The following is a 7529-nucleotide window of genomic DNA, read 5'->3' as shown; positions in this document are numbered from 1 at the left end:
GCCCCCTGCCCTGGCTCCGCCGCTTCGCGCCCCCCCTGCCCTGGCCCCACCCCGTCCCTTCGCGGTCCCCCGTCCTGTCTCCGCCCCCAACCCCGTGAGACGCGGCCCCGCCCAGGCGCCGGCAAACGCAGATGCAAAGTTAGGAGGTGTCCCGAGGGCCCCGAGGCCGAGCACCGCCCGCGCACAGGAGAGGCTGACCCCTGACCTCCCACCTCACGGGGTAAACCCTCAGCTCCTCGGGCCGCACTTGGCGCCAGGCCCCGCCCAGGTACTCCCGGCACCACTGGTAGGCTCGGCGCTCGGCGTCCCGCGACAGCGACGAGGCGCGNTGAGCACGTCACGTAGGGGGCGCAGGCACAGGTACCTCAGGAGGGCGCCGGGGCTGGGGCCGTCACCGCGGGGAGCGGCGGGGCGGTGGCTGCGGCTCAGACGCGGCTTCTCCTCTCGCTCCCTTCCGCCGTCCCTGGGGGGTAGGGCAAGGGAAGAGAGCCCGCGAGTGCGGGGGCAGCCGGTGGGTGCCCAGTAAACATTAGTTGAAAGAATGGGACCCTAGGGACAGTTCCGGTGACTCCAGGTGCCGTAAGTCCCTCACCACAATACAAGTGCACTTCTGAACGTGAGGCTCCTTCCCCTGCTCGGAACGAACGTCCTTGTGCGCCACTGCACTACCCCTCTGTGCCGCAGACCTAGAACGGCGAAGACTCAGGTCACCCCGCGGAGCGTGCACCCGGGGCTGCCTCGTGTCTCCTCGGCCCCCTCGGCACTTCGGAGACCTCAGACTCACCTCACACTGAGGGCAAGTGGCAGCCAGGAGGGCATCTGTGGCAGTGTCTATCAGACCATGGTATTCTTCGAGGTAAAAGAGGTGGCAGCCGATAGAGTTTTTAAAATTTGAATAACCAGTAAGAAATCAGGAACCGGTGATCAGAAGACTGTTAACTGCAGAATCATGATCCTTCACTCCTTATTTAAATCTGAGCTAGTGCTGAGACCTAGAGTCCATTAATTGAAAGGGAGGCTTGGTCTCTTTGAGGAAGGATCCTGCAATGCCACCGTAAATATATACCCAAAATATTCTTCCAATCCCTCCCTAAAGGAGCCACTGAACAAAGTAATTTACTTTGGAAAAGTAACTATCCGTACCTTTCAAGGGCTGTTAGATACAGGATCTTAGCTGACATTTATACCAGGGCATGTGAAGCATCATGACCCTCCACTTAGAGTGGGGCTTTTGGAAATCAGATGATAAATGAGTCCTGACCCAAGTCCTGTGATTACTTCTCTGGTACCTGTGCAAACTTGTGATGATTATACCTAGCATGGGCAGAGCTTTTATGTTGATCCCTAACCTGTAGAATAAGAACAATATGGTAGGAAGAGCAAAGTAGAAGCCCCTGAAACTCTCTGCTCCACCCAAAACCTTCCAAGATAGTCATCAGAAACAATACTGCATTCCAGGTGGAATTGCAGAGATTTTGTCACCCACAGACTTAAAGTGGTGGTCACCATTTCATCCCTTTAATTCACCTGAATTGCCATTGCAAAATTCAGCTGGATTCAAGTAAGTGATGGCAGACTACCACAAACTTAGCCAAGTAGGATCCCCAATCACAGCAGCTGTGCCAGATGCGGTATCTTTGCTGGAACTGATTGCTGCACCTCTGGCACTTGAGGTTATTGATGTGGTGGACATTCTTTTCAATTCACATTGGTAAGAGGATCAAAAGCAGTTTACGGTTCTAGGGGAAGGACTGCCATATACATTGCTTGCCTCAAGGCTGTGTTAACTCTCCCTTTCTGTCACAATATAGTTTGTAGGGACCTTATCGTCTGGACTTTCCACCTAGGGTTGATGACGTCACACTAACTGAACATGATGAAGAAGGAAATACTCTGAACGTGGTAAAACAGTCATGTCAGAGGATGAGAGGTAAACCCTCAGAAGTTCTGGAGCCTGCCACAGCAATGAAGTTTTTAGGGGTGTGGTGTTTTAGGGCAAGCCAGGGCATCACCTCTAAGGTAAGGACAAGTTCGTGTGTTTTGCATCCGTATCACAGAGAAGGAGGCTCCTCTGGAACACGTACTGTGTACATGAATGTGAAGTCAGCACGTACCACACTTGGGAATACCATTCTGACCCATTTGTTGGGTAACTTGGAAAGCTGCTGGTTTTGAGTGGGTCCCAGAGAGAAAGAGGACTCTTCTCCTCCTCCTCCTTCTGGGTTGGAGGATGGCCTTCTCTGCCATCTAGCAGAACCAGTGGGTTGGGGTTGGGCTTATTGGTGGTAGATAAAGACCCTGTGTGGCATCTCTGGCAAACCCCAACAAGAGAGTTGCAGTGCAATTTCTTAGGGTTTCGATCAAGACCATGCCTTCTGCAGTGGAGAACTACTCTCCAAGTGAAAACCATGTCTGGCATGATACCAGACCCAAATAGAGACTGAGCGCCTGATTATGGGGCATCGAATGACTGTATGACAGAATCTGCCTGTCCTGAGCTAGATATTTTCAGGTCCACCAAGTCAATAGGTCAGGTGGGCTCAGTAGCAACTCATATAATGAAGAAGGTATCCATGGGGTTAGAACCAAGCTTGTGCAGAGGGCAACAGTCATTAACAGGAAGGTGTGTCTGCAGCCCCACATCTCCTACCTTGTTGCACCGATGCCTCTCTCTTAGTAGACAAAATAATTCAGGTCTGGTTCACACATGGGTCAGCATGGTGGGTTGATAATGAACTGAAAATGAACCGCTGCTATACTATAGTCCCATTCAGGGTGGCTGTAAAGGATAGTAATGAGGGGAAATCCTCCACGGGGCAGAGCTTTAAGCACTACACTTGGATATGCATTTGTATGGAGGGAGGAATGCATATGAGCTTCTGGGCTGTGACAGGTGTCTTGCTGATTGGTCAGGGACCTGGAAAGAGCAGGAGGGGAGGATTGGAGACAAGGAGGTCTGGAAGAAGATGGACTTGTGGGATTGGCCCCAACATGTGCATCTTTGTGTCATGTGTTAATACCCTTTGCAGAGAAGTCACTGAACAACAGGATGGATGGGATGGTGTCAGCCAGCTTCTGTTCTTGACTACCCTGTGCTCATACAGTGGGCCCATGAGTGGAGTTGCCATGGTAAAAACCACCAACACAGGCTCTCTTATCAAAGCTTATCTAATTGTTACTGCTGCTGAATGTCTGACCTATTAGCGGCCGAGATCAATGCTGAGCCCCTGCTATGGTACCATCCTTAGAGGGTACCAAATAGTCACCAAGTGGCAGGTTGGTGACAGCTGATCCTTTCTGCTCAGGAGAAGGCATTGATTCATCCTTACTGGACTTGGCACCTGCTCTGGATATGGGTTTGCCTTCACCATCTTTAGTGTCACAGGCATCACTATCCAGAAGCTTAGAGAATGCTAAATTTACCAACATGGGATCGTGTGTAACACTGCTGGTCAAGAAACCCATTTAATAGTGACAAAGGTATGGAGGTGTGTGGATTGCTATGGGATCCACTGCTTCTCTGATATCCACAACACCCAGAAGTGGAATGGCCTCTTAAAGGCTTAGCTAAGGTCCCGGCTCTAGGACAGTATCCTGAGTGTTGGGATGTGTGCACTGAATCAAAACTCAATGTGAGAGGTCTTCAAAAAGTTTGTGGAATGATTTATATTATCTTTTAATTCTATTTTTCTACAAACTTTCTGAAGCACTCTTGTATAGTGCTGTGCCCCCAACAGATATGTATGGATCAGGGAACAAAGACACAGGTCCAGGAAACGAAGGGTTGGGATTAGCATCTCACCATCATTAGTAGCTCACATGTGGAATTTGTACATTCTGTCTCCTCAACCTTAGCATCTGCTGGATTAGAGCCTCTTTCCCAGGTGGAAACACTTCCACGAAGGCCCTGGTTATATCAGGAAAACTTTATTCATGCCAATTTATATCAGGAAAAAAATTGGGGAGAATGTGTGTAGGTGTCCCTTCCCTCGGGAATTGGGAGTCGGTCCGTGGAACCTGGAAGGGGGAGTGGGTGGGACAAGAGACGCAAAGGAGGGAGGCAAGACAAGGATCTGATCAAGCCTCGTTTTATTGCCTCACACAAGCTTCTTATATAGAAGTGTAAAAAAAGGGGAAGTAGGGGGAGAAAAAATAAAAAAAACAGAAGCTGTTCAAAAGTCTTCTCAGAATCATCACACCCGAGCGCAGCTTAGTTCTTGTGGTCAGCCAACTAGATTTTACTCAGCAGTCATAAATGAGAGCATGCAGTTTTCACAAACTTGCTGGGCCACAGCCTCAGCTTTTTCCGAGCTCAGCCCGCCACCACTTCCTCATCAGGAAGTTGGCAGTCTGTCCTTTTGGCTCTGCAACTCAGGGGGTCATCATGAGAACACACAGTTCCCCACATGTAGGAATGTATTATGAGAATCCAAAGCCAAGAATTAATTGTAGGTTTGTTCAAATTGATTAACATGGGTGCCCTTCACAGAGAATTTGGATTCAGTGTGGCTCAAACACTGGGGATAGCTAGAACCCTGCCTGCTCAGCCATAGTTTCAAGTAAAAATAGTGTTCCATGACAAAGTGGCTAGTTCAGCTGGCAACTTAAACAGTTGTAAAAGTAATTTGACAACAGTCACGCCTTATGTATATTTCCTATGTCACCACCTTGGATATTGGGATATTAAGACGTATTCTTTAGTCAAGGGTTCAGATCCCTGTACTGGCAGCCAACAACAACAACAAAAAAAGACGAAGAAGAAGGAGTATTTTTTAGTATCAAGACTTGGTAAAATTAATATTATTTATTGCTTCATTGAGGAAATTCTTAAGTTAAACTGCCCCTCCCCCCCCGCAAGTGGCAATGAAGAAATCAGTGACTACTGTTACAGTTTGGTACCACTGCCTTAGTTTGTACTAAGGAGCCAGCAGTTTTACCAGCCATTGCTTTTGCACCATTGATGAAAATGGCAACACAGCAGAAAGATAACAAATAACATTCCTATTTTTATTACAGAAATAATTTTATCTTTTCTGACCCCCTTAAAGTGTTCTGTGGACTCCAGGAGTCTATGGACTATATTTTGAGAACTACTTCTCTAGGATATATAGCCTTAGACATCATACGATATATGCATTTAAAATTTTACTAAATATTGCTAAATTTCTCTCTAAAGTGTAATCCCAGTTTATACTCTAGCAATGATGATATCTGGCCATGAATCACAGAGACCTAGAATAACTTACATAAGGGAAATCTTAGTGATGCTGTGTGGGTGAACACAGACCACGCCCAGTGGGGCTGCTGGAATTACATGGTGCCCAACCTGTAAGATCCTACATAACTTACATGAGATAAGCTTATTTATTTCATGTAAAAGTTTGAAGGTAGCCAGCCTTGGGCTCTGTCCCATAAAGTCCTTTCTATAAACTGAGGCTGTGTCTCCCCCAAATTCATATGTTGAAACCTAATATGATGGTGATAGGATGTGGGGCCTTTGGGAGGTGCTTAGGTCAAGAGGGTGGAATCCCCATGAATAGGATTAATGCCCCTATAAAAGAGACTTGAGACTCCCCTCGCCCCTTCCACCATGTGAGAACACAGCGAGAATATGGTCATCTGTGAATTAGGAAGCAGCCCACACCAGACACTGGATCTGCCAGTGCCTTGATCTTGGACTTCCTGCTCTCCAGAACTCTGAGGAATAAATTTATGTTGTTTATAAGCCGCCCAGTTTATGGTATTTTCTTGTAGCAGCCCAAATGGACTAAGACAGTCCTCAAGGATCCATGTGTCTTATATCTTGTTCTGCCTTTTATACTCTCCATTTCCAAGGTTATTTCATGATCCAAGAAGGCTGCTCCAACAATTGCTTCCAGTTTCAGCCGGGAGAGATAAGGAAGGGCTGAATAAGAAAGTCAAATGCCTTGTGCCAGTAGTCTTTTAAGGGAAACACCTGTAAGCTGCCACATGCCATGAGCTGCAGGGGAGACTGAAAGATGTAGTATTTGTTTTAGAAGGCTAAATGGGTGATTAAAAATCAGAGCTTCTAAAATTATGAGGGAATGGGCAAAATAGATTTTGGAGGGCAACCAGTAGTTTCTGCTATAGCCCACCCCTTTGGCCACTCATAGTCATGGATCACTTCATGACAGGGATATGCTCTGAGAAATGCATTGTTAGGCGATTTCGTCGTGCAAACATCACAGAGTGCACTCATGCAAACCTAGATGGTGTAGCCCACTACACACACAGGTTGTGTGGTATAGCCTGTTGCTCCTGCGTGAGTAATGAGTTGCACTAGGATGTTCTGGCTGCAGCATCACTAGGCGATAGGAATATTTCACCTTCGTTATAATCTTATGGGACCACCATCATACATGCGGTCTGTCATCGACTGAAACGTTATGCGGCACAGGACTATACTTATGCACTCCCTGTTTCCTATATATGGAACACACATTGTCCCTAAAGGAGCCACTGTAAAATTCCAACCAGTTGCAGCATCCAGCTCAAAGTTTAGGTTCTCTGAGCTATATGCAGTTTGCTCTGACAGGTGCAGATATAGATCCTTGTGGTACCACGACTTAGGAACGAAAAGGTATGTCATTTGTCCTCCAACATGCTCAATGTACGCTAGTTTATAGATCCAGTGACATAAACTAAAAGATATTTTATGTGTCCCAAACATACAATAAAAGTAAGAATAAGTTAAATACAATAAACCCCCCTATTTAGAAAAGGCTGCATGGGAAACATACAACAATCTCTAGTCTGTGGCACTTGCAAAATGCTATTGAGCATGAGCAGTGAAGACCCCTTTCCTGGCAGTAGAGAGAGTTCCTTGTTTGGCAGTCCCTGGCTCAGTTCTCTGGGCTGTTCTTCATCTATGACGCTTCATGTCACTGAGGAGGAGCTACTTCTGTGAGACTGAATGCCTGCTGACTTTTGTAGAGATTGCTTTAGGAGTTGAAGGGACACAGGGTTTGGCAAACGAGGATTGTAGTTTCTTTGGTAATACAGTTCTCCCCCTTCTCCCCGGCCCAAGTTTTCATTAATGACGAATTCTAGCTTTCTAACACGAGCCAGGAAGGTTCCTGCCTCCTGCTTTCTAAAATGGTTTGTGTAGGATTGGTGTTATTTCTTCCTTAAGTGTTTGTTAGAATTCACCACTAAAGCAGTCTGGGTCTGGAGTTTTCTTTGTTCAAAGGTTTTAAATTAGGAATTCAGTTTCTTTAATAGCTATGAAGCCATTCAGATCTTTCTATTTCTTGTTCCAGCCTTGGTTATTTGTGTCTTTCGAGGAATTTGTTCATTTAATCTAAGTTGTCAAATTTATTGGCCTAAAGTTGTTCATATTTTTACAATCCTTTTAATATCTGCCGAATGTATAGTGATGTTCCTGCTTTTATTCCTGATACTGATGATTTATGTCTTCTTACTTTTTAATTAGTCTAGCTAGAGGTTTATCAATTTTACTGACTTTTTTAAAAGAACCAGTTTTTTGGTTTTATCGATTTTCCTCAATT

Source organism: Galeopterus variegatus, unplaced genomic scaffold, assembly GCF_000696425.1.
Source record: "Galeopterus variegatus unplaced genomic scaffold, G_variegatus-3.0.2 Scaffold960, whole genome shotgun sequence".
Lineage (NCBI taxonomy): Eukaryota > Metazoa > Chordata > Mammalia > Dermoptera > Cynocephalidae > Galeopterus > Galeopterus variegatus.
The sequence above is the reverse complement of the archived record's forward strand: the minus strand, read 5'-3'. Positions refer to the sequence as shown.